Genomic DNA, 27,495 nt, shown 5'->3' with positions numbered 1-27,495 from the left:
TGGGTCGCAAGCCCCAAAGGTAGCGTTGGCCTGGCGGCCTGGGGTACAACTGCAAGCATCCGAAGGTCCCGGCAAAGCATGAGTCGACTGGTAACAACGAAACAACTTGTTTATTTTAACATCGCAAAGAGTTGGCGGTCAGGTTTGACCGTAGTAGAGAGACGGGAGAGCACTTCACTCAACAGAAGAAATCGGAGCCCTCCCTTTGGCGTCCGGGGGCAGCTGTTTTTATACTCTCGCAGTTGAGGGCAAGAAGGAACCCCTCAAAAGACGAGCACGTGAATGTACAATGGGCTAATGGTGACGCACACTGTCGTAGCGATGCCGTAGCACCATGTCGAGCACGATCTCGTAGCACCCTGTCGTGGCGCTGCCGGTCGGACACAATGACTGTAATGAGAGGATGGTCCCTGCTTTGGCATCGCCTGTTTCGGGCACAATGACTGGAACGAGATCCCTGCTTTGGCATCGCCTGTTTCGGGCCCAATGACTGGAATGAGATCCCTGCTTTGGCATCGCCTGTTTCGGGCACAATGACTGGAATGCGAGGATGATCCCTAGGCGGTCGCATCGCCGCAGTCGCGCCTGGAAACACCTGGCGATGAGTGTTGCGGCGACGACGATCGGGCCAAAATGTCTGCCGCCCCGCCGCAGTCGCGCCGGCAAAACCACGTGTCGCAGGCGAAACGCAACAATACCCTGCACACGCTGTGACCGCCCTTCTCTTTCGATGACTCCTAAAGGTAGCGACTCGATGATTGAGTAACGATATATGTCGCACCAGGCACTGCGCCGCGTTTTTCTTTAGCGGTCCCTTTTCCTATACGCCATTCCTTTTCGTGCTTCGACGAGAGCAAATTTAAGCGCCATACCTCCCCCCATTCCCCTTCGCCCACGCCACAACTCCTCCCTATATTCGTAAAGCGCCGCCAAATTACTCTTGAGACTTGACATCCGTTCGGCGATCAACGCTGCGCTGCTGTTACAGTATTATTATGGCCGAAGCGTGCGAGCGATCGCTGATCGGATCAAGGGAAAATCCACTGAACTGAGGGCGTGAAACAGCTTGATATTCGCCCAGCTAAAAAACGGTGGAATGTTGTCGCCTTTCTCATTATTCCGATGTCTGTTACGAAATCTCGAGGTGCTGCCGCTGGAAAGGCCCCACTGATATCTCTTCAACAATCGACGTTTCACAGCCATCCTCAAAAATTTCAAAATTTCACTCAGACCCTGCAATAACAGTTGAACCCATAAGCAATATGAATGTCACCCGTTACCTCGTCTGGTTTTTTTTTCTACTAATTGTACATCACGTTTCGTGCAAAATTGGCAACGGGAGACAAGAGTCGCAAGAAGTTGTAAAATTAAGCACTTTGCTAGGGAGATAGCCAAGGCAAAAGTAAAATACGAAGGAAAAACAAAAATTAACAAATTTAACCGTTTCTGAAGATATGTATGCATGAAAATCCTTTTATTTAGAAAGGAAGTAGAGAAAACGTCGCCGTAAGTGGAGAATGGTTCCCTGTATTTTGAATGACGCTTCTACAGTTATCATTCAAGCCGCCTGACGTAGCCAATTCTCTGCTGTGCTTATGTGGATGTTTGTCTAACCTTCCGCGGGGGCGCAGTACGTGTAGAACCGCAGCGTCCTGCGCTCTATGCACGGGACTGGCGGTCCCGCTTCATTACACAACTTCTCAAATAGCAATACGAGTCGGTATCGGCGCCTAACTTGGTAGAACAGTAGACGAGGGCTACAAAAGAACTGCGATTGTTCCGCAAGTATATCTTGCTCTATAATTCTTCCAGAGCTAATTAGAGAAACACTAGTAGACATCTTCATTTTACACTTTCATTAGTTTACTTGTTCTTGGCTGTGTCCTTCCTGCGCTTCTTTCCAGCGCGAGTCAATTTGATGCGGTTCCTGCAGGTTTGCCAAGTAAATAATACGTGTATATCACAGGCGTACTTCTGAGATATATCTTATTTCATGTCTCTTTCGCGGGCTTACGTGCCTTTATAGCGAATGGTGGGTACATACAAGTACATCCCTCTCATTTGCATAGAAAAGTTGCCTTGGGGGTTGCCCCCCCTTGAAACAAAATCCTGGGTACGTATACCTGGTATTAGTACACGCGCGTCTTTGTGTTCCACCCTCATCGAAATGCAGCCGTCGTCGCGGTACTGTGCGCAGAGACGCTTACTTACGGTCATGCTCAAGTTCGACGGCGGACTTCTGTCGGATGGGACAATGCCCATACTTAGACATGAGTCTATATCTTACCAGAAGACTGTTAAAGCATTGTAGCACTTTTTGCGATCTACAGGACTCAGTCAATGCCTTTAGTACTTTTTTTCTTCCCTTCCTCCTTTATGCCTAACCCCATTTTCTCCCCAGCCCACGTGTATGCAGGGTTGCAAACCGGGGATTTGCTTCTGTAGACCTCCCTGCCCCCCCCCCCCCCTCTCTCTCTCTTACCTTCTTCTTGTATAAGTGCACTGTTGTGGACATGTACTTATATATTCCGTATTTTGTCTCATTCTCATCGTTGTATGCAGAGTACCTGTAATCAGAGGCGTAGCAACGAGGGGGAGGGGGGGGGGAGGGGCTGTCATATACGTCCGAAGACACCCCTCTTTCCGCCGGCTTGACTAGGCGCAAATAGCCAAGAATGCTCACTTATCCAGTAGCCCGAGCTCACGTACCCGATGCATTGCGGCGCACAATTGTCGGCTGCAGCTCTATCAACACCCCTCGAAATAATTGCACGAACGTGCAATTATTTGTATCCTAAAAATTTTAATTCGCAGAATGGTCGCTAAACTACTCGCCTTAGCGGAACGTTTCATGTGGGGTTCGCTCGTGCCGTGCGTTCATGCTGGGAGCAGGCGTCGCTAAACATACAGTCAGGCGTTGTAAGGCGTTGAGGCTCTTGGGTCCCTCTTCCGTTCATAACGCGCAGCGAAGACCGGCGCTCGCGTTTACGGCGAAGCGTTCGTTGAGAGCGACGTTGCATAAGTGCGGCCGTCAAAGGTCGCGAATGGGATCGTCTTCAGACCCGGTGCGGCCGAAGAGTTTGGCGGCGCATGACTGACAGGCTGCATGTAGTCGCGGGCGACGCGATGTTCGGCTCGCTTTTATTTTCCCTCTCCCGCTCGCTCCGGAAAGCCGCTGCGAAACCTGCCGTTATGTTTCACGCTTTCCTTCCTACCCAATAAAAACAAGGCTATATTCATCAGAATGAAGAGACCTCGTAATTGTCACAGCATTGGCGCCCGCACAGCAGGGAGGCAGGTGACGTTTTCCGTTTTTCCAATAGGGTGGGGAGATCAGCGTCACTGACACACAATTTAATTTTCGTTTTCGTTCAGGGTTGCCCACAGCAAAAATACTGCGCGCCATAGTACCTACGACGATTTTTGTGAAGTTGTTGTTGGGCAACATATGAATGTCGGGCTTCAATTTTGCAAGTGCGATATTGCCGCTAAAATTGGTGATTAAAACTCTATGAAGATATTTTTTGTTCCTTGTGACGTGAGCCATATATATTCCACGATGCCGCATTTGTATTGCCTGCCAAGTCTTACAGTCTGACAGAAGATGTGCATATGCGCTTATCCCAAGTTATCAGTGCAGCATGCACCCTGTGTTATTTGGCGCAGAAAAAACAGCGTTTATACGTGCAGCATTCGCGATCTCTGGGAAAGAAAGCGAAGGAGAGGGGGACCCGGGGGACGTGCGCGGTATACAAGGCGACTGTACTGATGCCGAAACCCGAAAATTGTCGATATTCTCACCTTCCTCGACTACACCCGGGACGGGGGGGGGGGGGGGGAAGGTGACAGAGGACCTATGGGCCCCGGGTGCCAGACGACCTAGCTACGCCACTGCCTGTAACCTGTGTTATTCCGACGTATGGCGTTGCTCTCTCTCTCTCTCCCATTATACACGACGAGACCAAGAGTCTCTCGAGCAGCCCTCTCGCCACCCGTCTCCGAGTTGAGGCCGCAGTGTTCACCAGAGGCCCGTGCCGCTCAGGCCGTGGAAATTCCTCGACAGACCGCGCTGGATCGCGGGAACGTTGTAACCCTTGCGTACTTTATATTCACAAAATGAAACCGTCAATTTGGGGCCAAATAATACGCACACTTTCGTTTCCACTGCCTCCAGTTCGTGTGACATAGGCGTAATTTCGGCTCCCACGGGCTTAGATCCGAGTCCGCACCAGCAGTGACTATGTAGATTCGTAGCGACACAACATGACACTCTCGAGTATTGCACATATGGGGGTGCTCTACTTTAAAGCTTTTCTGTCGCATTTCATTTAGTGATTATAATCTGTATTTCACCGTGGTTTTCGGACAATCTGTACAGCTCAAATAGACCTTTTCTTCATGGGCACTGCCATATTGATTTAATATTATGTAGGCAGTGCCTGGATCTATATATATATGGGTTGTCGGCATGCTGGGTAGGGCGACCACTCCATGTTGTATGCCAGGTATGCGCTCGGCGGCCTTCTAGGTGGGAAACGGTTCTATAAGACGCACTGAAGTAATTCAAGTCGGAATGGCCGGATTTAATTCTACTGGCGTTGAAGTGGACGGAGCACCCAGCGTGATCTGCGCGCGCCTGTTTGAGCCTATGACTGCAACCTCGGAGATCCATTGTGTGGTGTATTTTATGAACATTCGTATCACTAATATGTAACCTTACTGCAGCATTCTCACTGTAGTTAAAAGCTGCGCTTTAACAGCAATGAGTAGTTGGTAAACATATGATGATCCTCGCGGGTACCATTGAGCTGTCGGAATAAGTTGTGCAGTTAACTTTGACAAGCGTTAAAGGTGTTGTAGATACATTGCCCGACTACCTCGTTTATTGAACGAGGCTTCCGCCCACGAATCAAATAGTTTAGGCTAGTAATAACAGCATAATGTACAATCTGTGTCGCACTTGTCGAGTGGTCGAGCGACTCGCTGTGGTTTGCGCGAGCGTCCGAAGCAGTGGTATAGATATCCCGGACTTATAGATCCGTTTGTTCAATATAGCGCATGGTCCAAGCATCACCGGGCGAGGTCTTATTCCGGCGTTCGCCCATTTTTTTTTCTTTCTGTTTCTTTTTCGCCAAAGAAGACGAGGAAAACCGATTGCGTCTTTGTCCGGGCTTGCTCGGCCCGACGCCTACGACGCACTCGGCCGTCTCGTGGATGTCGTGTCCCCACAAATAGCCGTTGGATTCTTTTTATGTGATCCCCTTTGGATTACTGCTTTACTGAGCAAACAAGCAATGCCAAAGCATAAAGCTTATATGTATCATACTGTTACCAGCCACAGTGATCGCTGTGTCGAGCAATGCCATCGGCCTCGTACAGGAGGCTAATGTAGAGGTAGCATAGTGATTTCAAGTCTGCTATAGACTTGAAATGGGTGAGAACGATGCCAGTGGCTGGCGCGAATGTTTTATGACGATCGGCGCTTAGATATTTGGAGGTTGCATTGGGTTGGACTTACACAAGTAATCTTAGATGACATTATCTTTCCATTCACATTCGCAATTCACAGAAGCCAGTTCTCTTGATCGCGTGAAAACCCCACACAGCCAAAATAGTTCACAACACGTACACACACCGCGGCTGATGACGCGCGTCGCATGTTTGCGCCGCCGAGAGGAATTTCAGTGCGCTGCATAGTTACCGCTGCACCGAAATACTGCACAGTGGTTCTTCGACGGCCTTGCATGAACTGAAATCGCGTAAATTTTACAGAGAGCTAAAACATCTCCGAATCGTTTGGCGCAGCACGCGACGGCAGCGCCGCCTTGTCTCGCACAAGCCCCGGAGAGGAGGAAAGGCTCGCCGCGCATCCTTCCCTCCTCGGCCGATCGAAAAGGTTGAACGAAAAAACATGTCATTTAAGAACATGGTGCACGGTACGGTGTATGAACTGCGGTGCTCGGTCGTCAAACCTCTGACGCTCGAACACCCAAGGCCTTATAGAACGTATTTTGCACCGCGCGCGTGTTGCTGATATATATATATATATATATATATATATATATATATATATATATATATATATATATATATATATATATATATATATATATATGTATATATATATATATATATATATAAACGAGAAGAAAGAGGTTTACCGAGGGGCCCGATTTTCAGCAGTCATATTACAAGAAGCCAACAAACATTGACACGAAGGACAACATATAGGGGAAATAACTTGTGCTTAATAAACGAAATGAAGAAACGATAAATTAATGGAAATTAAAGTGGATGAAAACACAAGTTGCCGCAGGTGGGAACCGAACCCGCAACCTTCGCATTTCGCGTGCGATGCTCTACCAATTGAGCTACAACGGCGCCGTTTCCCGATCCACTTTCTTGGGTACTAATGTGCCCTAGTATAGACCCTATCGACCCTATATCTCCACACCGGCACCGACGGCAGCCCCGTGCGGTTATTCTGTGACGTCACTCCAGGGCACGCGCGGTTGTCGAAAACGAAAGCGATCGCTGCAAAAAACGACGTGACTATCGACGTGACTCCCAGGGTTATATATATATATATACATATATAATTCCCGGATGCCTTTACTTGTAAAATGCAATCGGGAATTCAACAATTTAAGCCGTATTATGACGAAACTAAGGGTTTTGTTCTGTATTTTCATTTTACCCAAGCTTGCTACATCGGCACGCCCATTTCAGGCGCTCAGAAGTTTGCAAGAAGCGTTTCAGCTTCAGTAGCATTGCTCGCAATAACAATGCGGTGTTCTCGTGGCCCCCGCCTCCCTAATCGGTGTATAGATTGTTTCTGTTTGACGCGACATGAATGGAAACATGTCGTTCAATTAATGGTGCAGCAACCTCTTGAAACGTGGTATCGCACGTTTTAGTTGGGTCTTCGGGAGTGGTTGAAAGACGTACGATGAGCCTTCGCGCGATATCTTAAGAGAAACAGAGACCTTGGCCGAAAGGGAAGCGGGAAGCCCGCTGACCGCGCCGCAAATGTCTCGCGCGCAATGATTCACTTTTTCTTCTGCGGAGCACGCCCTGACGACATCCAGCCATTTGTTAAGGTCGCCCGTTTCATAAGGCGTAATCGATCGACTCGAAATATTGCTCAACGGACCTGCATGCCTTAACGATCCGGCATTGATGTGACGACACGTAGCGGCCTCTAAAAGCGGCGTCATGTGGCGCACGTTTTCGTGACGCATAAATGTCACGCGCGTCGGTAGGCGACAAAAAGTCACGCTCTACGCGCGTGCACGAACGTGCCGACCACGGTGGCGCCGACAGCTGCGCGGGACCTGCGTGTTCGGCCTACGACCCTATCTCCACACCGGCACCGACGGCAGCCCCGTGCGGTTATTCTGTGATGTCACTCCAGGGACCCCGCACGCGCGGTTGTCGAAAACGAAAGCGATCGCTGCAAAAAACGATGTGACTATCGACTAGCAGTGCTACTGCGACACGTAAGTCCAGTAGCGAGATCAACAAATTGATAGATTAAAATGCGCATGACTAACCGCTCCGCTCCCTACCCCCCAGAAATAATGATAATAATGAAAGGCGAGATGAGTAGGTGCGTTGCATAGTAGAAGGAAGGCGCGCACTGGTCATATCGATGTTGTTGCGCTTTTATCCATCAAAAAGTGCCTTCGCCAACCTTGAGAAGAAAGAAAAGGAAATTCTGGGGTTTTGCGAGCCAAAACCACGACTTGATTATGAGGCATGTCGAAGTGGAGGACTTCTGTTCAGCTTTGACGACCTGGGTTTTTTAATATCCACCCAAAGCACACGAAACGCGAGCGTTATTGCATTCTGCCCCTATCGAAATGTGGGCGCCGCGGGTGGATTCGAACCCATTACCTCGTGCTCCGCAGCGCATCTCTATAGCCAGTTTCTATTATTATCTTAAATGTATAGTAATTTTTAGAGTCTCTATACAGTCCTTGGTTTTTATAAGCAGAATATCACTGAAACTTCTCTCATTGAAAGGTCTTAATCCCGTTAAGCATTTCTTCCGCGTGCTCGATTTGGCAAGGGTAAGTCACATTCAAATTCCTACAAACCCAAACTTCCTGCGCTATTTGTGAGAATATTGTCAGAGAACGGCGTACAGCTATAGCTGTACGCTCACTTATGGCCGGTGTTCCGTCAACTGACAGTGACTGTAAGGAAACGACTATAACGTATTTGAATACCTGCTCACACACACACACACACACACACACACACACACACACGCACACACACACACACACACACACACACACACACACACACACACACACACACACACACACACACACACACACACACACGCGCGCGCGCGCGCGCGCGCACGCACACACACGCACGCACGCACGCACGCGCACGCAGGTTCTTGCGTCAGAATTGTTTGGAAGAGAAGGTGTCAGCCAATCGCGATAACAGACATGATTTACATATCAATAGCGAAGGCGGCCAGCCAATGGCAAACAGAGTCAAGCCGATATAATGGGTTAGGCTTTCGGTTTAGGTCCGTACGCGAGCTGCTGTTCATATTGTTGCACTTTTGTACATCGCAGTAAGAATACGGCAGCCTATAGTCAAAGTACCGGTTTCATTAAATGTTCAAAATTTTATTTCCCTTTTAACTTCAACAAACTCTTGCCAGTGCAGCGATTGCGTTATACAACGGAGTGTCTTTGTTTTCAGCTGTCCATATAGAACCGGAGGGTTTAAGTCAGCCTGCACGTGTAACTAATGTTCTTACATCCACTGTGCGAGAGCTTTACTGTTCGCCCGTTGAGCCGGCTCTTCAGTGTACGTGCGTTCCCAGAACCAGTTTTGCGAGCACGTTTTCCCCGACCTTATTGCTCCGCCTGCGTGAATGTGACGGGCGCTTTGTGGTTTCTCTTACGCCTTGTTTATCTCACGTGCGTACAGCAGGATCAACATCTAGGCAAGTGTGTAACGCACCGTTACCTAAACAACACGCTGTAGATCCATGAAACGCATAAAGGGGGAAAGCCATAGGGCAGCATTGTCGCATGTCCTCTTGTTCGGTTTTGTTTAGCTCGAATGCGCTGTTTGAATAGCACGACCGTATACGCACGTGAATTTTCTCGTCTTTGTAGAAATGACACAAGTTGAGCAATGAGAGTAGGCGACAGGACAGGTGCCACTTAACTGTCGTCTACATACACTCATTGTATTGTGCCATTTTATACCAAAATGAACCTGTAGCATCTAAGCCAACAAGTAAATACTCAGGCTTTTTGGTTGCTTCATGTTAATCAAACAAAAGTTGTTGGGCGAGTTGGGGGGGGGGGGGGGGCTGCTTTGTTGACGTAGTAGAGCGGGGCACACGCACACGTGACGGACGGACAGACGGACGAACCGACACAAGCGACTATGTTTGTTCTTTATTTACTTCAAAAGGAAAGACCGGTTCTTCTTAGTCTGTTGAAATTGAATTAAGGGGTTTTACGTGCCAAAACCACTTTTAGAGTATGAGGCACGCAGTAGTGGGGGACTCCTGAAATTTGGACCACTTGGGTTTCTTTAACGTGGACTTAAATCTAAGTACGCAGGTGTTTTCGCATTTCGTCCCCCTCGAAAACGCGGCCGCCGTGGCCGAGGTTCGATCTCGCGACCTGGTGCTTAACAGCCCAACACTATAGCCACTAAGCAACCACGGCGGGTGTTAGTCTGTTGTGTGTACGAGTATAAGTTCGCGTCCGTTTTAGTATAGATTATCAAACAGGGTTGCGAAGAGCGTGCGTGTCACGTGAGAAGCGGCTGCCGCGGCCTTTCAGGCTCAGTGTGAGAGTGCAACGACAAAAAAAATAAAGAAGGAAGAGAGAAAGAAAGAAAAACGCGTTTAATTACGTAGACGTCAGTTACGTGATATGTAGACGACTTCGTTGTTCCACGCCCAAGCAATAGCCGCGATTACGAAACAAATCGGCGAGCTGAGGGCTCGTATGTGCTTTCGCTCATGAGATCTTTGCAGTCAGCTTGATAAGACAGTCGTTGAAAGCCTTACTGGGAAAGCTTACGAAGGAACGAGAGTTGTTGAAGTATAACGCAAGCTTTTCGCTGCCAAGAGGAAGACACCATTTTCTCATTATTCTCGGCTGCGCGAAGTTGTTCAGAAATAAGAAAAGCCGTAGCAGGTTTCAATTAATACCGTGCGGTGTTCTGGATGCTATAGAGTTGAAGTCGGCCTATCACTGCACAATAAGCAATACTCTTCCCACGTAAGAATGGTTCGTTATTAACTGGCGTTCTGTCAGTGGCCGATCCCGTCCATATAAACAGAGTGCAAAGTGTCTATCAAGCAGTTTTCCGCACACTAACTTCCCATAATATGCATACTGTCAAGTTGATTTCTCTAATCTGTGAGGATATAGAAAAGGACTATAGACATTGCACAGTCAGCGTCGAAAGTTTCCGGATTGGGGTATCGCAGAGGAAAATGATATTTCGGCAGATTGAGCTCGCAACCTCGTATTCGGTTTTTCAGCGTACTAGTATACGCGAGTGGCGTATATAGTGACGCGCGGTTTTACTGTGCAGTGGACGTCAAAGTTTGCGGATCGAGGGACCTGAGCAAACATCGAATTTCTGAGCAGTTTATGACGTATAGGCGCGTCTGCGGTCATAAACTCCTCGGGAATTCGACGTTTTCTCAGGTCTCTCGGTCCGTAAACTTTTTGACGCCCACGGCACTTATAGTCGAAAGCATTGCCCGTCTGCGGGCAGTTTAGACTTAGTCCACAGACTGGACAACTTGTTTCACCATCACCATGTCTGTTGAAAGTCGTAGATAATCTACACGGTTTCATAAAATATCATGCCCATAAGGAGTTGTACTTCATCGACAGCATATGGGTATAAATGACCGTGAAATTTAATCAGCGATTCCTATAGGGCGTTTAGAGATTTTATACAGGAAAGATTAAAGGTCTACATTAGGGTAACCTGACTACGAGATCTGTGTGCGGAGAGTTGGCGCAAATTTATTTTCTCAGCGGAATACACGGTACACCAGAAACGCCTGTCAATCACCAATCGTTCCTACAGATAAGCGCAGCTCTGTGAGGAACTCGAGCTCTAAGGCACCGGTGTAGCTCCCACGACGCTGCTCGGCATCGACTGAGTACGAGAGCTCAGGCCGCACAAAGCGAGGTCATTAGCATCGATTAGCGCGGTCGTCTTTCGACACGTCCCTCGCACACGCGCTGGCGATTAGCAGCTCGCTTCCCGATTAACCGCCACGTGGTCACGACCCACGGCTCGCTTGCTGCCGGGCTTGTGATATTCCCAGAATAGCGGTTGCGGCAGAGGGCCGTCCATAGTTGCAACCGGCGTGTCTACGCCGCGCCTCCTGGCTCCGCCGGGAAGCGAAACCCGCTCGCCGCTTGCGCGAGAGGCGGCCCTTGCTGTTGCCGCTGGGCCAAGGCCGCCCGGAGTGTGTCTCTCCGTTTCCTGGTAACGAAGGCTTTCTCGTAGTCGCGTCGAAAAAGAAGGCAACGTTCTTACGAGGAACGGATGAGCGCGGCTGCTTTTGTTGTGCCGGGAAGCGAGTTTCTCGCGATGCGCGGGTGGTCCGAATAGGAAGCAAGCTCCTTCATGCTCACGTGAGACTGCTGCTCGCAACTAAATGCATTGCTGGCGAGCATCGGTTGAAGCAGGAGACACGCGGTATACGAAGAGTTAGCAAGACGACTGCTCCTGTTCTCATGCGGAACGTGATATAACGCTGTGGAAAACTTCATCGATTGGGCTGTTGCCACTGACAGACCGACAGACAAGAAACTTTAATTGGTGCTAAGGGACTACGTTGTCGTAGTCGCAGGCCGCACCCGCGCCGGGGGCGGAAGACCGTGATCTTCAGCCCTGTCGCAGGCCCTTTGGACAGACCGAAGCTGGACTTGAAGGTCGTCACTCTTGACGGCTTCATCCCAGTCTTATTGCCTGTTGAAAGGCGAGTGGCGCAACGCAGAACATTGCCACAGCATGTGGTTCAAGGTGGACCGTTCCTCACCGCAATCTGGCCAGCGGGGATCCACACCCGGAGTGTAGTGGCTCAGCCTTGAGCGAGACGGAAAGGAGCCCGTCTGCAGCATTCTCAGCACCGAGGCCTGGGGTCTGCCTAGCTTCGGGTGAGGAGCCGGAAACTACCTGCATCCCAGCTGGTAGTGAGCAGTGATCTCGTGGAAAGTTGCCACTGTTATACATATAGGCAATGCACACTCAAGCTTGTCATATCGACAACAGCGACAAATCGCATAGCCTATAGCGATCGGAGGAATCATATTTTGTAGGAGACCTTCGCGTTCACGATGCCCTCTGATCATCGTTCATCTCGAGGCAAACGTCTCCAAGTCCTGCATATGTGTACATATAGTACAACCGTGCATGCGTTTTAACGCTGCCGTGGATCAGGTATAAGTTTTCGCTTATCAATTTCAAGCAAGTCATGAGACGGGCGCGCGTCGCTTATCCTGTTCAGAATGTCGGCTAATTTTCTTCGTAATCCAAGCGGCTGGCATTAGCAGCACATGTAGGAAGCTGAATAGACGCAACGACATCTGACCAGTGTGCGGTGCCTACAGTGGAATGGTACATTGTGCTTCCTGCTTAACTACTTCGATGACTCGCCGGTGAGGTAAAGGTGTAGACAATAAACATGACATGGGAACTGCTGTTCTGCCGAGAAGCCCAAGTCCAGCTGCATCGCCACTGACTGGCGTTCCGAACGAGACTTCATTCTTAGCTGTGGACTGCGAACCTCGGCTATATGCTCTTTTCTCGCTGGATGGTAAATTCCTCGCTACTGTACTGCTTGAGATGTTGTCAGCAACGCACAGCATCATGCTTCCAATATTTTGAGTGGGAGCACCCTATTCGTCCAGAATGAATCCATGGGATGCGAAGCTCCACTAATGCATAAAGGTTAGCCTTCGACAGCGCTATAGGGGCCGAATCGTTGAAGCTTCTCTTCCGTAAAGGCTCTTTGTCATTGCCCGGTCGCCATCCATATAGGTATAATGATATGTTCAACATCGTGATTGTTTGACGTCTGCTCTAACCAATATTTACAGTGTAATAACGTTTTATGAATATGCCCCTATGGGGCCCATATTCGCAAAAGCTATTACACTATAATTCTTCGTGAAAGAAATTCTAGCCAATCCTGATGCTCAACATATCATTAGTGAAAGCAGACGACCAATGACAAAGAACGCTTACGAACGCAAAACTTTGCGAATTCGGATGGGGACCCTTTCCTTACATAATGGCTGGTGTCTCGTCAATAAGCTTATCGCTTTTTTACGCGCTGTGGTAAGGATAGATTGTAAGGGCAGCCTATCTAAGTCTAAGGCAACCATTTCGGTCGCCGTGGCAGTGCATAAAGGGGCGACCTAACGGGATGTAGCAGCTTTCATAGCACTCATAATGGGAAATCATATCAAGAGAAGCCAACAAACAAAGACACCAAGGAAAACAGAGGAAATTACTTGTACTTAATAATTGAATTAAAGAAACGATAAATTAATGGCAATGAAAGTGGATGGAAAACAACTTGCCGCAGGTGGGGAACGATCCCATGTCTTCTTATTACGATTAATAAAAATCTAACCCCTCGGTTAACCCACTTTCTTCTCGTTTTTACATAACGAGGGTCTCGAATCCGGCAACATTGATGTCTTCACCCAGAAAGATCACGTACTCGTGACGCCTGCGGCAGAAAGAATGTTCCACATCCGCTGCCAAGGTTTGTGAGTGGTGACGCTGGCTAGCACTCCCAAGGTTAGTATAGTATTAACACACAAATACTCAAGAAAGTGGATGGAGAAACAGCGCCGCGGTAGCCTAATTGGTTAGAGCATCGCACGCGTAATGCGAAGACGTGGAATCGTTCCCCACCTGCGGCAAGTTGTTTTCCATCCACTTTCATTGCCATGAAATTATTGAATTAGTAACTACAAGTAATTTCCCCTATGTTTTCCTTGGTGTCCTTGCTTGTTGGCTTCTCTTGATATGATTAATAAAAATTGGGCCCCTCGTCTAACCCCCTTCTTGTTCATAATGGGAAATGCGTGTCGGTGATGGCGGTGAGCATAAGCGGAATTCGAACACCCGTGGGTGCCTTGGAGAATATTATACGAAGTGCGCTATGTAGCCGAACTGTCTGGTATAGCTACGCAAAGGAACAGTGTACGGAGACAATATGTAAGAAAAATGGCTCTGCAAGAAGTTGGATCCGTCAGCCGTAATTAACGCGCGCGCAAGAATAAGCGCACTGTGAGACAGGAAGAGACGACTTTAAGAGAATAAGAGAAGTCGTTTTGAAACGGAATTTCGATTTGAAGGAATGAGCCCCGACAGTCTGAACGAAATCTGGTATCATCGAAAATCGTGTTCCAAGAATCAGCAGCCAGAAAGCAGCGTCGAAACCAGTGCTCTGAACATTGCGTGAATCTTGCGTGCTTCACTTTTGCGTGCTTCGCGGCGTCACACATGTGCCATGTGGTCGTCCGTGATTCCGCTCGGAAACATGCATGCATGTGAGTGGGTACAGTATATAAATTTGAAGATATACACAGCAGGTTGACAGCGCAAGACGAAGCCCGCCTACACCGACGTATTGGTGCGTGCGTGTGCGTGTGTGTCTCGGCTTGGGTGCTGACACTGAGCCCGCCCCATACAAAGGATGCAGCCACAGATAAGGCATCATCATCGTGATCATCATCATTAAGGATAACGTGAAGACTATTAACTCGCTAGCCCAAATATAAATTTGAAAAAAAAAAATAAGGCCGTACGAATCTAGCAGTGAGAATCTAAAGGATTGTTTTAGTAGAAACCAGTGGGTAAGTCCGCATAGGTGAGAGGAGGTAGAAAGGCCGAGTCTTTCCACTTCGCTACCACGAGGCGCAACTTCCCCAAATAAACACGATTAACACTTCTTTTATTTCTGTAAAGTAGATTGATCGCTTGCGCCCGTGAAAAAAATGTTCATTCTAACAAACACCGCGCGGAGCATGCAGTCTATGTCGCACTCCGCATTATGCATGCTATATTTCGCCAGCTAACGCGTAACTGCTTTGCGTTACGGGCGAAACTCTAATTTTTAATCAAATTATCTGAGCAGATTGTAAATGATGATGAAAAAACTTTTATTTAGCAGACGGTTATTTTGGTCCTGTGGTGGGAGGACTCCTTTATTCCAGGAAGCCTTGGCGCCGAGCCGTAAAGACTAAAAAACAAAATGCTACCATGGCAAGTTTCCTCGTGGGAATTGCCATTGCTACAAGAATGCGTGCTTGCGTTCGCACGGGATTCTGCTCGTAAAGGTTTCTTCAGTGGTTATTGTGCCATCCAATGTTACACTTCTGCGAAATATTATGTCCTTCCATTTATTTATAGCTTGTTTGTTAATTCATCTTCCTGTATCTTTACTACATGGTAACAGACGGCATCGCGTTCGTGTATAATCCATTGTGCGCGTTATTGTGTAACTTTTGCGTTTTTAGCGCACGAAAAGGGACGAGACAGAAGCACTGTTCATAAGTACATAAGTTCATAAGACATAAGTACTGTTCAAAACCAGAACATATTCGCATGCGTCCGCTGCTGTCTGTTATATATATATATATATATATATATATATATATATATATATATATATATATATATATATATATATATATATATATATATATATATGTGTGTGTGTGTGTGTGTGTGTGTGTAGACACCGCTTTGTTTATTCTACAAAGCGGTGCCTACACACACACACACACACACACACACACACACACACACACACACACACATATATATATGTATATATATATATATATATATATATATATATATATATATATGTATGTGTGTGTGTGTGTGTGTGTGTGTGTGTGTGTGTGTGTGTGTGTGTGTGTGTGTGTGTGTGTGTGTGTGTAGACACCGCTTTGTAGAATAAAAAACAATTGTGGGAAGTTAGCGCTGTCTCCGCGTCGTACTTCTGTCTCTCGTCCCTTTTCGTGCGCTAAAAACGTAAAAGTTATGGAATATCAACATGCCCAAACCTACGCTCTTTCACGTTATCTTGTGTTTGTTTATGCTTGTGAATTTCTTTACTCACTGCCTTTCAGGTAAGGTTTTTTTATGCATATTGCAACACGCTAAATGCTTGTGGTTGTGTCTAATGGTTGTGTCTAACGCCAATAAATATAATATATGTGATGCGACCATCCTTAAGCCAATTTCGAAAATATTTCCAGCCCTAATTTGCCGGGAACGGGCTTTCTGGCGACCGCAGATTAGAAAACGTCGCTTTATTATTAGTTTTTCATCCTGTAGGGACATATTCTGCGTGCGAATGCTCCAAGAGAGCAAATTAGCATTTTTGCCACATGTTGATCTCGGAACACTTCTGGTAATGTAAATTCCAGCGTCCATATCTGCGTGACTTTGTCCTGACACGTCTGTCTTCTGCGTGCGCGTCTGAGTTCAAGCGGGCTGAAGCCTGACGCTCGGCTCACTGCCTCGACGTGCACTCCACTTTTACTTTAAAATTAAAGATTGATAAAGTTTACACCGTTATTTCACCCGGTTTCATGCATGTCCTTTTGTCACGACCTTTCTTTTTTCGAGTAGTAGTGCTTTATTGAAGAAGAGGAAGACGACTGCGGAAGAGCCGGGCTTCTCATTGGCTCCTGCTATTATGCCAATTAACGCAGTGTTAATTTACAGTTACCTCGATATAATTGGTACCAAAGTGTGCGCGAAGGTGCGGGGCATCGACCAGTACTAGTTTTGACCAAGCGGTACGTGATTCTCTCGATTTACGAGGACTTTTACTGTTGCGGTGCGGACTTTTCGCTAAGCCTAACGTAGGCCCACCACGAGTACGGCCACCAGTGGCGACGGGCCCGGCCGCTAGGCCTAACCCGGCGACGAGTACGACCAAGATGGCGTCCGAAATGGAAGTGGCCACGTCAATGGGAGACAACATGGCGTCAGCGCCGAGCATCGGCAGTCTCGGCGGGCGCACGTGCATTGAAGTTAACGGAGAGGGCATTACACCGGAATAAGCCGAAAGCTGGTCGGCTTCCGGCAAGCGCATCAAGCAGATCATGGCCGGCAAGGAAAACGGTGAGTCCGCCACCATTACTCGCCAGTCTAGACCCAAGACTAGGGCCAGCTTTGCTAAGAGAGTTGCAGCCTCGGTAACGAAAGCGGCGAGGATGCCGATAGAGATGCCGAAAGAAGACACCGAGATAGTTATGAGACCACGTGGAGCTCTCAACGTAGCGAGAACTGAGGTTTCAATAATTATGTCGGTCGTCATGACGGCGGCTCGAGTAACGAAGGAAGAATCCAAAGCAGACATCATCTGCACAAACGCGCAGCAAAACATAATCGTGGTCAGCACCCCGGACGAGAGGCGTGCCACGCTATACTCTAAGGTCAAAGCCCTTAACATAGGAGGCAGGACATACGAAGTCAGCGCCTACCGAACGGCGCCGGACGGCACGGTCAAGGGAGTCATCCGAGGCATAGCCGTAGACGACACCCCGGAGGAGGTAGCCGAAAACATCGTGAACCCGTGCAACCCCCTAACGGTGGAGGCGCACATAATCGGCAATACAACCACGGCGATAGTACTATTCGCAGGACAGAAAGTACCGAACTATGTCAAGTATGGCTCGATATTAGTCAGGTGCGGGCTTTACCGCAAGCACTTTGACGTGTGCAGGCAATGTGGCAAGGTCGGCCATAGAAGAGACGTATGCCCGAATGCCAACACCAGAGTGTGCTTCGGCTGCGGAATCGTGAACCCCAGCGAGGATCACAAACGCGAATGCAAGCCCAAGTGCAAGCTCTGCGGGGGACAGCATCCAACGGGCGAGAGGGAATGCAAAAACAAGTACAAGATGCCGTACGTGGTCAAAAAACGGCAATGGGAACGCAAGATGGAAGCCATGCAGCAACAACCGGATCCGGAAAGCTTTCCACCGCTGCGAGCGCCGTCTGCCGAGAGACCCCGCGGGGAATAGAGGCAGCGCGACAGCAGCCGCAAGAGGGACAACAGCAAGGGAGGCAGGAGCACCAGCCGCCACAGACCGTCGCAGTCGAGGGAGAGAGTCGCCTGGGCCGACGTAGTCAAGGCAAACATGGCAGAGAAGAGACAACCACCAGCGCAAAACGCCGCGAAGAAGATCCAAGAAGAGAACGGGGTGGTAAAAGCCCTGAGAGACGAGAACGAGATGCTAAAGCGGAGAATCGCCCAACAGGACGCAACCATCAAAGAAATCAACGAGAAGCTGACAACATTAATTGCGTTGCAGCAACAGCAGCAGCTGCTGCCGAAGCCCGCACAAGAGAGGAAACAAGAGATAACCGAGGACGAACCAGAGGTCGAGGTGGACCCGAGAGCCACGAAAGAGGCGGGACCGGCTCCCAAGAGGAGAGCCATAGAGGGCGCCAAGGAACGAAAGATAATGGAGAGAATCGAAAAACAGGACGACAGACTCGACCTTCTTGAGGCGACCAGCAAGGTAACCAACGAACGCCTCACTGCGCTCGCGCAAACAGTTCAGTAGATGATAACGAACATACAGAGCACGATCCAGAACATGATGGCGCAGATGCAAGCATAGCTGCAGACGCTGATACAGGCACAAATACAAGGTATGGAAGCACAGATCATCACCAAACTGCAGCAATCATGGATGGGACAGCACGTACAGCAGCATCCACACCGCCAGTGAGAGACCTCTTGGTCTGGCACTGGAACTGCAACGGCTTTACCGCCAAGAGAGCGGTGCTGCAGCAACACTTGCAGCAACTAACGAGGAAACCAGACGTCATAATGATTCAAGAAACACACAGCGAAGAGACGCCGAGACTACCGGGCTACCGGTCGCACGACAACCCGCCGAGCAAAAGGGACACTTCCAAGGGCAAGGGCAGAGGGGTCTGCACCTTCGTTAGGAAAGGGATCACCTTCATGGAACACGAAATGATCGGCAGAAGCGCCATCGAACACTGCACGGTGGAAGTAATCACGGGCAAGAAGAGGAAAGAGAGCACTTTCCTGGTGAACGTCGACAGCAATCCGTCCCACGGACAACAGAAATTCAAGGCACTATTCCACAAGGCGAGTTCAGTCGCGGGGAGCAATACGCTCGTAGTGTGCGGAGACTTTAACGCTCCGAGACAAGACAGGGCTACTACAGAACGACGGTCAAGGGGAGAGAGCTGATGCAAGACGCAACCGACGTGGGACTGAACCTAATCACGGATCCGGCCTTTCCCACCAGGAGCGGCACATCGGTTACGAGAGACACCGCTCCGGACCTTACCTTCGTCAAGACCGACGGAGGATCGAGAGAAGCAAAATGGAGAAACACGGGCCAAGAGCTGCGCAGCGTTCACTACATCGTGGAGGTCGTCGTACCGCTAGAAGGCCAAGGCAACACCGGCATAAGGAAGCATCGCATTACGGACTGGGACGCCTTTCGAGAGGCGCTACCCGCGGTGCAACTGGACATTACGAACATCGAGCAATGGGCGGTCAACGCCGTTGAGACAACGGAAGGAGCCACCAAAGAGCTGGAGACGGACGAACGGATAGATAAGATGGACAGTCGGCTGGCCTACCTGATAGAAGCCAAGCAGTCCATAAAGGCGAGGTGGCAGAAGCGACGAACCAACCGAAGTCTAAGGAATAAGGTCGCCGAGCTCAACAGGCAGATCGCGGTCCACTGCAGGGTGCTATGTACCCAGCAGTGGAACGAGGCCTGCAGTGAAGCCGACGGGCAGATGCACAAGGGCAAGACGTGGAACATGCTGCGGCACCTCCTCGACGAAACCAAGACCAAGGGCCACCAACACAACAACCTGGCCAGGATCCTACACAAGGCAATCTGCGAACACGGGGAGGACGAGGTCAAGCGGCGCTTGGACGCGAAGTACCTACCGACCACCCCCACGGAAAGACACCCGGATTACCAAGGCAACGAGAACGAGACGCTAGATTGAGACATCCAGACGTGGGAAGTCACAGAGTTGCCCTGCAGGATCTCAATGGCAGGTCTGCCGCGGGTCCGGATCGAGTGACCAACAGAGCGCTCAAGAACCTCAACGAAGCGGCCATCGAAACGCTCACGAACTTCTACAACAAGTGCTGGCAAGAAGGAAGGCTGCCCAAAAAATGGAAAGCAGCCAAGATGATCCTCATCCCCAAGCCTGGCAAGCCGCCCAACATAGAGAACCTCAGGCCGATCTCGCTCACTTCGTGCGTGGGAAAGGTCCTCGAGCACGTCCTCATGAACAGGTGGCAGCGTTACCTGGAAGAATCGGAGCTTTACCCAAATTCCATCATCGGGTTTCGGAAGACGCTCGGGACGCAAGACGCCATGATGTTACTGAAGAACGAGATCACCGACGATACGACGGGCACCAAGGACAACAGAGCTATACTCGGGCTGGACTTGCAGAGCGCCTTCGATAAAGTAAGGCACTCGGCTATCCTGGCCCAAGTATCTAGGCTAAACATGGGCAGGAGGACGTACCAGTACATCAAAGAGTTCCTCACGGAACGGACCACCGAAATCTGCGCGGGAGACCTGCAGCTCGAAGAGAAGAAGCTGGGAAGCGTCGGAACTCCGCAGGGCTCGGTGATCTCCCCGCTACTCTTCAACCTCGTGATGATCGGAGTGGCCAACCGGCTAGAAAGACTAACGGGAGTCCGGCACACCATCTACACCGACGACGTTACGCTATGTGTACCGGGAGGAAGCGATGGACACATCGAGACAACGCTGCAAGAAGCGGTCAACGCCATCGAGGAGCAGCTGGGCGGGTCTGGACTCGTTTGCTCTCCGGCCAAGTCAGAACTGCTGGTGATTCCACCGACAGGAGCGGGCAGGAAAAGAAAGAATGTGGAAGTCAAGTACGAGCGTCCCAAGATTACGGTCAAGGCAGCGGGAGGACAAGTAATACCGGAGGTCGAGAAGATTCGAGTGCTCGGGCTGCTCATCCAGCGAAACCGAGTCAACGGTGAAACGGTCAACAAGCTCGAGGGAAAAGCGGCCGCGGCAATGAGACTCATCAAGAGGGTGTCCAACAGAAGAGAGGGAATGAAGAAGGAGAGCCTGACTAGGCTCGTTCAATCCTTCGCAGTTAGCCACATAACGTACGTCGCCGCCTTCCACAACTGGAGGCCGAGCGAACGTAACAAGATAGACGCTACCATACGCAAAGCATATAAGGCGGCACTCCGTCTCCTCGGGAGCACGAGCATTGAAAAATTCATGGTGCTGGGAGTCCACAACACGCTGGACGAAATAGCCGAAGCACAGAGAAGGGCGCAACTCGAGCGTCTCTCTGAAACGAGAACCGGAAGGCAGATAGTGCGGGACCTTGGCCTCGAGCCGAGGGAAGGCAAGCAGCAGAAAGACGTACCTATACCGGATAGCATCAACAGAGAGCTCAGGGTCTGCCCGATACCGAGGAACGTGAACCCTGAGCACAACAAGGAGCGGAGGTTGGCGAGAGCCAGGGCTCTCGTGGACATCCACGCCAGAGAAGAAGGCGCCGTCTACGTGGACGCGGCGGAGTATCGACGGAGCAGCCACGCATACGCGGCGGTGGCTGTCGGGGCATCGACGGGTGCAACGAAGACGGCGGCGAGCGTCCGGGCTAGAGAGGCGCACCGGGTGGAGGAAGTGGCCATCGCCTTGGCCGTCTCCGACCCCGGATGCACTACAGTGTTATGTGATTCTAGAACGGCAGTGAAGAACTACGCCAAGGGTAGGGTATGTAGTGAGGCCGCACGCATACTGCGCAAGGCCGAAGACATCGGACGCAAAAGCGCTGTGGTGATCAAGTGGTTTCCGGCCCACACGGCAGTGACGTGTCGGAACGCGGGAACGTGAACCACAACGAGACGGCCAACTCGGCCGCGCGAGGACTAACCAACCGCGCAGCTGCAAGCACGGCCGACTCGGAGTGTTGGTCGCGGTGCAGTGCCAAGGACAAGATGACCACCTTCAACGAAATAGTGAAGTGGTACAGACTTAACAGACAGACTATGCCGCCACCTCACCCGGGGCTTACCCGGAAGGAGGCAGTGCTATACAGTTACAGACGGGGTCCCTGCTCACCCCAGTGCTAGCTAAGCACGTGTGTCGGAGAGTGTACGCGAGTGACGTGTGTAGACTGTGCGCGAAGGAGAGAGCCACCGCGGCTCACATCCTTTGGGACTGTAGCATAAATCCGCGAGAAGCCAGCGAGAAGACGACGATCCCGCCGCAGCTAGAGGCTGCAACGAGGAGCTGTGACCAAGATACACAACTCAAGGCCGTCCAGCAGGTCTCGGCAGCTCTAGAGAGGCAGCGACCTCGCGAAACCGAGGAGAAGGGGGGCAGCACCCCCAGGAATGGGGCGGCGGCCCTCTCGGATCCGCGGAAGTAGCGAGGAACCAAGACCTCGAGGAGCACAATGCACGAGACTGACGTAGTGGCCACGTCGCGGTAAAAGCTTGTCCTCCCCTCGTGGAGGGAGCCTAACCGACTCTGCAGGCATTTTCAATAAAGTTGTCCTCTCTCTCAGTGCTTTATTCACATACATTCCAAATACGGGAACTTCTCTATAAAGGTAAACACTTTCACATTTTATAGTTACACAAGTGGTGCTCGATACCGTATACGTGTAAGATAACGGCAAGGGCATTACGGAACATGCCTACCGCGCAATCAAGGTGAAGGCATAAACACAAGAGGCACGGGCGTTTCGCGCACATCACGTCCGTCTTCGTTAGCGCTATACAGCCATGCTTCAAAATGCCAGGCTAGCCTAGAGTTTAGCAATATCGATAGCAAGAGTCCCGCTGGCTTGGACGTGTTGGTAATTTTTCGTTCGCGTCGATGGTAATAAAATTTCCAGAGGCAATATACGTTTAACTTCAACAACAGTCATCATCTTATGATACACGTGTCGTCGCAGTTCGATATCGACATTCTCTTGTAAATTTTACTCTGGCTGAAGTATAACTTCAGGTAGCATGTAACTTTATAGGTGTCATGTTGGCATTATTATTAACATCTCCAGCGTCTCATTGAAGCCAGCGTCTCTCATATTATACATGCTGCAACGTCACACCTGGCGTCAGAGTTGCATAATATTGTTCTCTTGTAACTCTTGCTCCGATTTGTGCAAATTTTAGGCCGTAGATTACATTAGGTCGGATAATAGGCAAATTTACGGCAAATTATTGTTCATAAGAGAATTCTACCACTGTTTAGTATGAAGAGTGCCGCTGAGTTATAAAGCTGACGAAATATAAGCCTTCGTAACACTGTTGCCGTGTTTTTAGCGCGCATGCTGCAGAAGACCAAGAAAGCAACGACGCGGCGAAGTAAGCGCAGCGGCATCTTCTCGGCGTCCGCTGCCAAAAAACGAGCGCCCTTGACAGCGACCTTGGTGTCGCCTGCCTTTGCATACAGCCACCGGAAACGCTCTGTCTTCCCCGGGTCAGGTTAATGGGGGTGAGCCGAATTTTCCAACAGTCGTTCCGCAACACCTTCAACCGTCTCCGCGTGTCATTGGCAGTAGCAAGGTTTGCAACTTTACTGGTGTACTGTAGCTTTCTCTGCTGTCGCTGCACTGTTTACATCGCACATTGTCTTTTTCTCAGCGGAGAAAGCTTAAAGGTACTCGCTAAAGCTGTCGCCTCGACGTCACTGACCCTCCCTTTTCGTCGTTATCGGTGGACTCGCTGGATTGAGATAAATTCTGGCGTTTTGCCAAAACCACGATATGGATATGAGGCACGCCGTAGTGGGGGACTCCGGATTAATTTTGACCACCGGGAGATCTTTAACGTGTTTCCAATGCACGGGACACGGGCGTTCTTGCATTTCGCCCCCATCTAAATGCGGCCGGGATTTGATGCCTCATGCTTAGCAGCGCAACACCATAGCCGGTAAGGCTTCGCAGCGCGCGTGATTTTGTATGTGTCTCAAGTACTCACAATGAGGGAAGGGAGCGCGCGTGAGGGAGTAAAACTTATTTTTGAAGTATGGCTCTCTGGCCTAGGGAGAGGTAGCGGAAAGGAGGGTACGACAGGTACTAATATTAATTTTAAAATTGTGCAAAGGTGTAAGAGACCGCTTTAGCTTTTGAACGGCGGACGTCTGCCACGTGACAGTGGTGCTGTTTAAAAAAAAAAGGCAGATAATGGTTGTTGGATAGGCGTGGTGGAAAGGCTGTGAAATTTTGTCGAAAAACGAAGATGGAAATCAGATAAAAATAAGAAGATAAGTTGTTAATAATAATAATAATAATAATAATAATAATAATAATAATAATAATAATAATAATAATAATAATGACAGTGCTCTACTGCTCGACTCCAGATCCGGTGGTCGGAGAAAGTGGAGTTATGGGAGGAAATCGGCCCACGATTTGTTCACAGCGTGTGGAAATGGTGCTGAAAGATTAATGGTATCTTCGACTGGTCGCCTGTATGCCCCGAAGCAGAGTCGGGTAGATCGGTCGTTTCCCGAGCTCAAAGGTAAGGGACAAGCGCGCAAGCCGAACGTGCGACTCGCTCTCGGAGGAGAAAATTGCTGATGCGAAGCCACGTGACTAGTGCCAACGTCCGATGTTTCGCCTATCGAAAGCTGCCAGCGCTGCCGGAAAAACCGGCGGACGTGCCGGCGGGACAAACGTTCGTCGAGACGCCAGCATGCAGTGGCCTACGTTGCCAAGGTTACGGTGGGCCGTTGCCAACAGCAGCGACGCGGCGCTGCGATGACGTTTCAATCTCGATGACTGCTCCGACGACAGGGCTGGGAGCGCCTCAGAGCGCTCCAAGATAGAGGAGAGCAATCGAGAAGAACCAGTCGAACGCAGGGCACGCACCCTCTTTCAACCAGCCGAAGACAACGCCGCTCGCGAGAGCGCTCCAAAGCGCTCAGAAACGACCAGCCGAAGATAGCATAAGAATATATATACATATATATGACTCGCCGTGGTTGCTTAGTGGCCATGGCGTTGGGCTGCTAAGCACGAGGTGGCGGGATCGAATCCCGACCACGGCGGCCACGTTTCGATGGGGCGAAATGCGAAAACACCCGTGTGCTCAGATTTAGGTGAACGTTAAAGAACCCCAGGTGGTTCAAACCACCGGAGTCCCCCACGACGGCGTGCCTCATAATCAGAAAGTGGTTTTGGCATGTAAAGCTGCATAGTTTAATTTTTGTATTGAGATAGTAAGAAATTCGTGAATGGCTCGGTGATGGAGGAAGATTGCTGGAGCAAAATAAGAGAAAGTACGCATTAGGGTCATCACGTTTTTTATGCGAATTTAACTTAGCATATGAGAGCATTTAAATATTCGACGGCTTGTTATACGAACAGTGAATCGGAAAGGTCGAAACAAGACGAAGAAAGGCAATAAAAAGGGGCATGATGACACCTAATGTCCACCACAGCTATAGGGGGTGAGCATAATACCTCTTCATCCATCCATAGTAAAAGTAACTGGCGAGGTTTGACATCATTGGAAGCTCCTGCGATGGGCTGTGAGAAATACCGAAGGTCAGGGGAGCGGCGGTCGGGTGTAATTTTTAACATCTTAGGTTCTTCGTAACGTGTAGCGTCCTATATCAGTGCACGGACATTTCTTCGGCTTCATCAAAATGGAAACGTCGCGGCATGGTATCGAACCTGCGACATCGTGATGGGCAAAGCTACGTGTCACGTCTTCCTTCCTATAATGGTGTAATTGGGGAGTATTGCTCATGCACAGCATGCCAAGAAACAGAGGCCGACACCAGTTTTGATAGCTGGGATGAAATCGCTGTTCTATAAACGAGAGGCCGGGATCATTTGCACGAGAAGCTGCGCTTAGTGCGCACGGCACACTTCTTAACACGGGATACACCAGGCGGGCCCCTCACGTGAAAGACGCTTGAGCGGCTATAGTCGCGTGCAACCACGCTGTAATTTTTTTTTTGTTTAATGTTTCTCTTGATAGCCGTCATGTGAGCGGTGACTACCATCTCGTACAAGGAAGCCCACTTGATCGCGACTTAAGCGACGGAACATTTCCTTGCGCAACGGCAACGACGAGGTATTGCGAAGTTTATGCTCAACCAAGGGAATTGAGAAGCGATAATGCTTCATTCAAGGTTTCCGTGGCCGGCGCATTTGCATTTGTGTCTGCATTTATGCGCACGTGACTCCACTTTTCCGCGATGAACCTCGCCATTCCGTGGATTCTCACCTCCAGCGGACGCGAGTATAGCTGCGTATTTAGTTGCAAAGCCACAAGGACGGCTCGCCACGAACACAGCGAGTTTCGCTGCTCGGCAGCGGATGTGCGCCCGCCAACAGGTGCCGCCGTCGACGAGCCTCGTCACGTGCGAGCGAAGCCCCGTGCTTCGCGTCAGCAATGGCGTGCAATGCTGCCGCTCACGAATGCTGCACGGGCTGCTGTCATTTCAGCCACCAAGGTGACCGGACGGGACACTCGCTGATAATCTTATCCGAGGCAGCTAGTACGGCGGGCTATCGTGCGCACTTGATACCAGTAGTCCGTGTTCATAGAACTCGGCGCGGATTCTTGGCCTTAGTTTCCCGACACCCTTGCCGACTGCTTTTTGACGACTGTGGCCTGGTGTGGCCTTATGTCAAGCTTTTTGCTTGCCTTATTGAAATCTTCTGCGGTCGTCGGCGACGACCATGGCAGGAAGTGCTCGAGGTTCTTATTTAAATGACTGTAACACTCCCATGCTTTTCTTCGCGCATGGGATTTCTTTCAACGCTTTCCTTTCCATCTTTCTGTCTCTCATCCCCCTGAGTAGGCTAGAATAACACACCTCTCTGTCTTTCCCATCTCGTTTCTATCTCTCTCTTTGTATCTTGTTTTATCGCGGCCGTCACACTGTGTCGTCTATTCGTCTCCTTCCATTATCCGTTATACAAAACATAGCGTATGGACCGCTTGTAGCCGAGACATATCGCAACAATTCAGCCTCCACACGGCAGACAGCTTAAAAGAGAGCAGACGGACGGTGCCAAGAGACATTCGCTTCAACGTTCTCTTCTTTGTCTTGACTTCTGTTCAAGGCGCCTGCTTTGTGTGACACAAAGACCGCGTTGAGCCCGTCTGCCACCGCCTCGGTCGCGTGGCCTTCACATGTCGGCGCATTCGTATCTTCTCTGCCTTGAAAACGCCTGGCAGCAGCCTTCCTGGCAAGCAGACCTGCATGTCTAAATTAGCTGGCATGAAAGAAGTCGCTGTGGTTGTACAATCTGAATGACAAAGTGTAATCACAAAAGGACGTGCCTTTACTTCAGGGTTTGCAGCAGTTTTTGAATACAATGGGAACCTGCTGAAACTTGGGGCTTGTTCGATGTTTCACAGCGTATGCGAAATACGATCTGAAT

General features: G+C 49.9%; 1 pseudogene; it reads left to right on the top strand.

The window, feature by feature from the left end:
- The first annotated feature begins 16,995 nt into the window (after positions 1 to 16,995).
- LOC142577752 (uncharacterized) lies at positions 16,996 to 18,803 on the top strand (annotated as a pseudogene).
- The last annotated feature ends 8,692 nt before the right edge of the window (positions 18,804 to 27,495 follow it).

The sequence above is a fragment of the Dermacentor variabilis genome, chromosome 4, assembly GCF_050947875.1.
Source record: "Dermacentor variabilis isolate Ectoservices chromosome 4, ASM5094787v1, whole genome shotgun sequence".
Classification (NCBI taxonomy): Eukaryota; Metazoa; Arthropoda; class Arachnida; order Ixodida; family Ixodidae; genus Dermacentor; species Dermacentor variabilis.
Note: the sequence above shows the minus strand (reverse complement) of the source record. Positions and strands in the feature narration are given on the sequence as shown.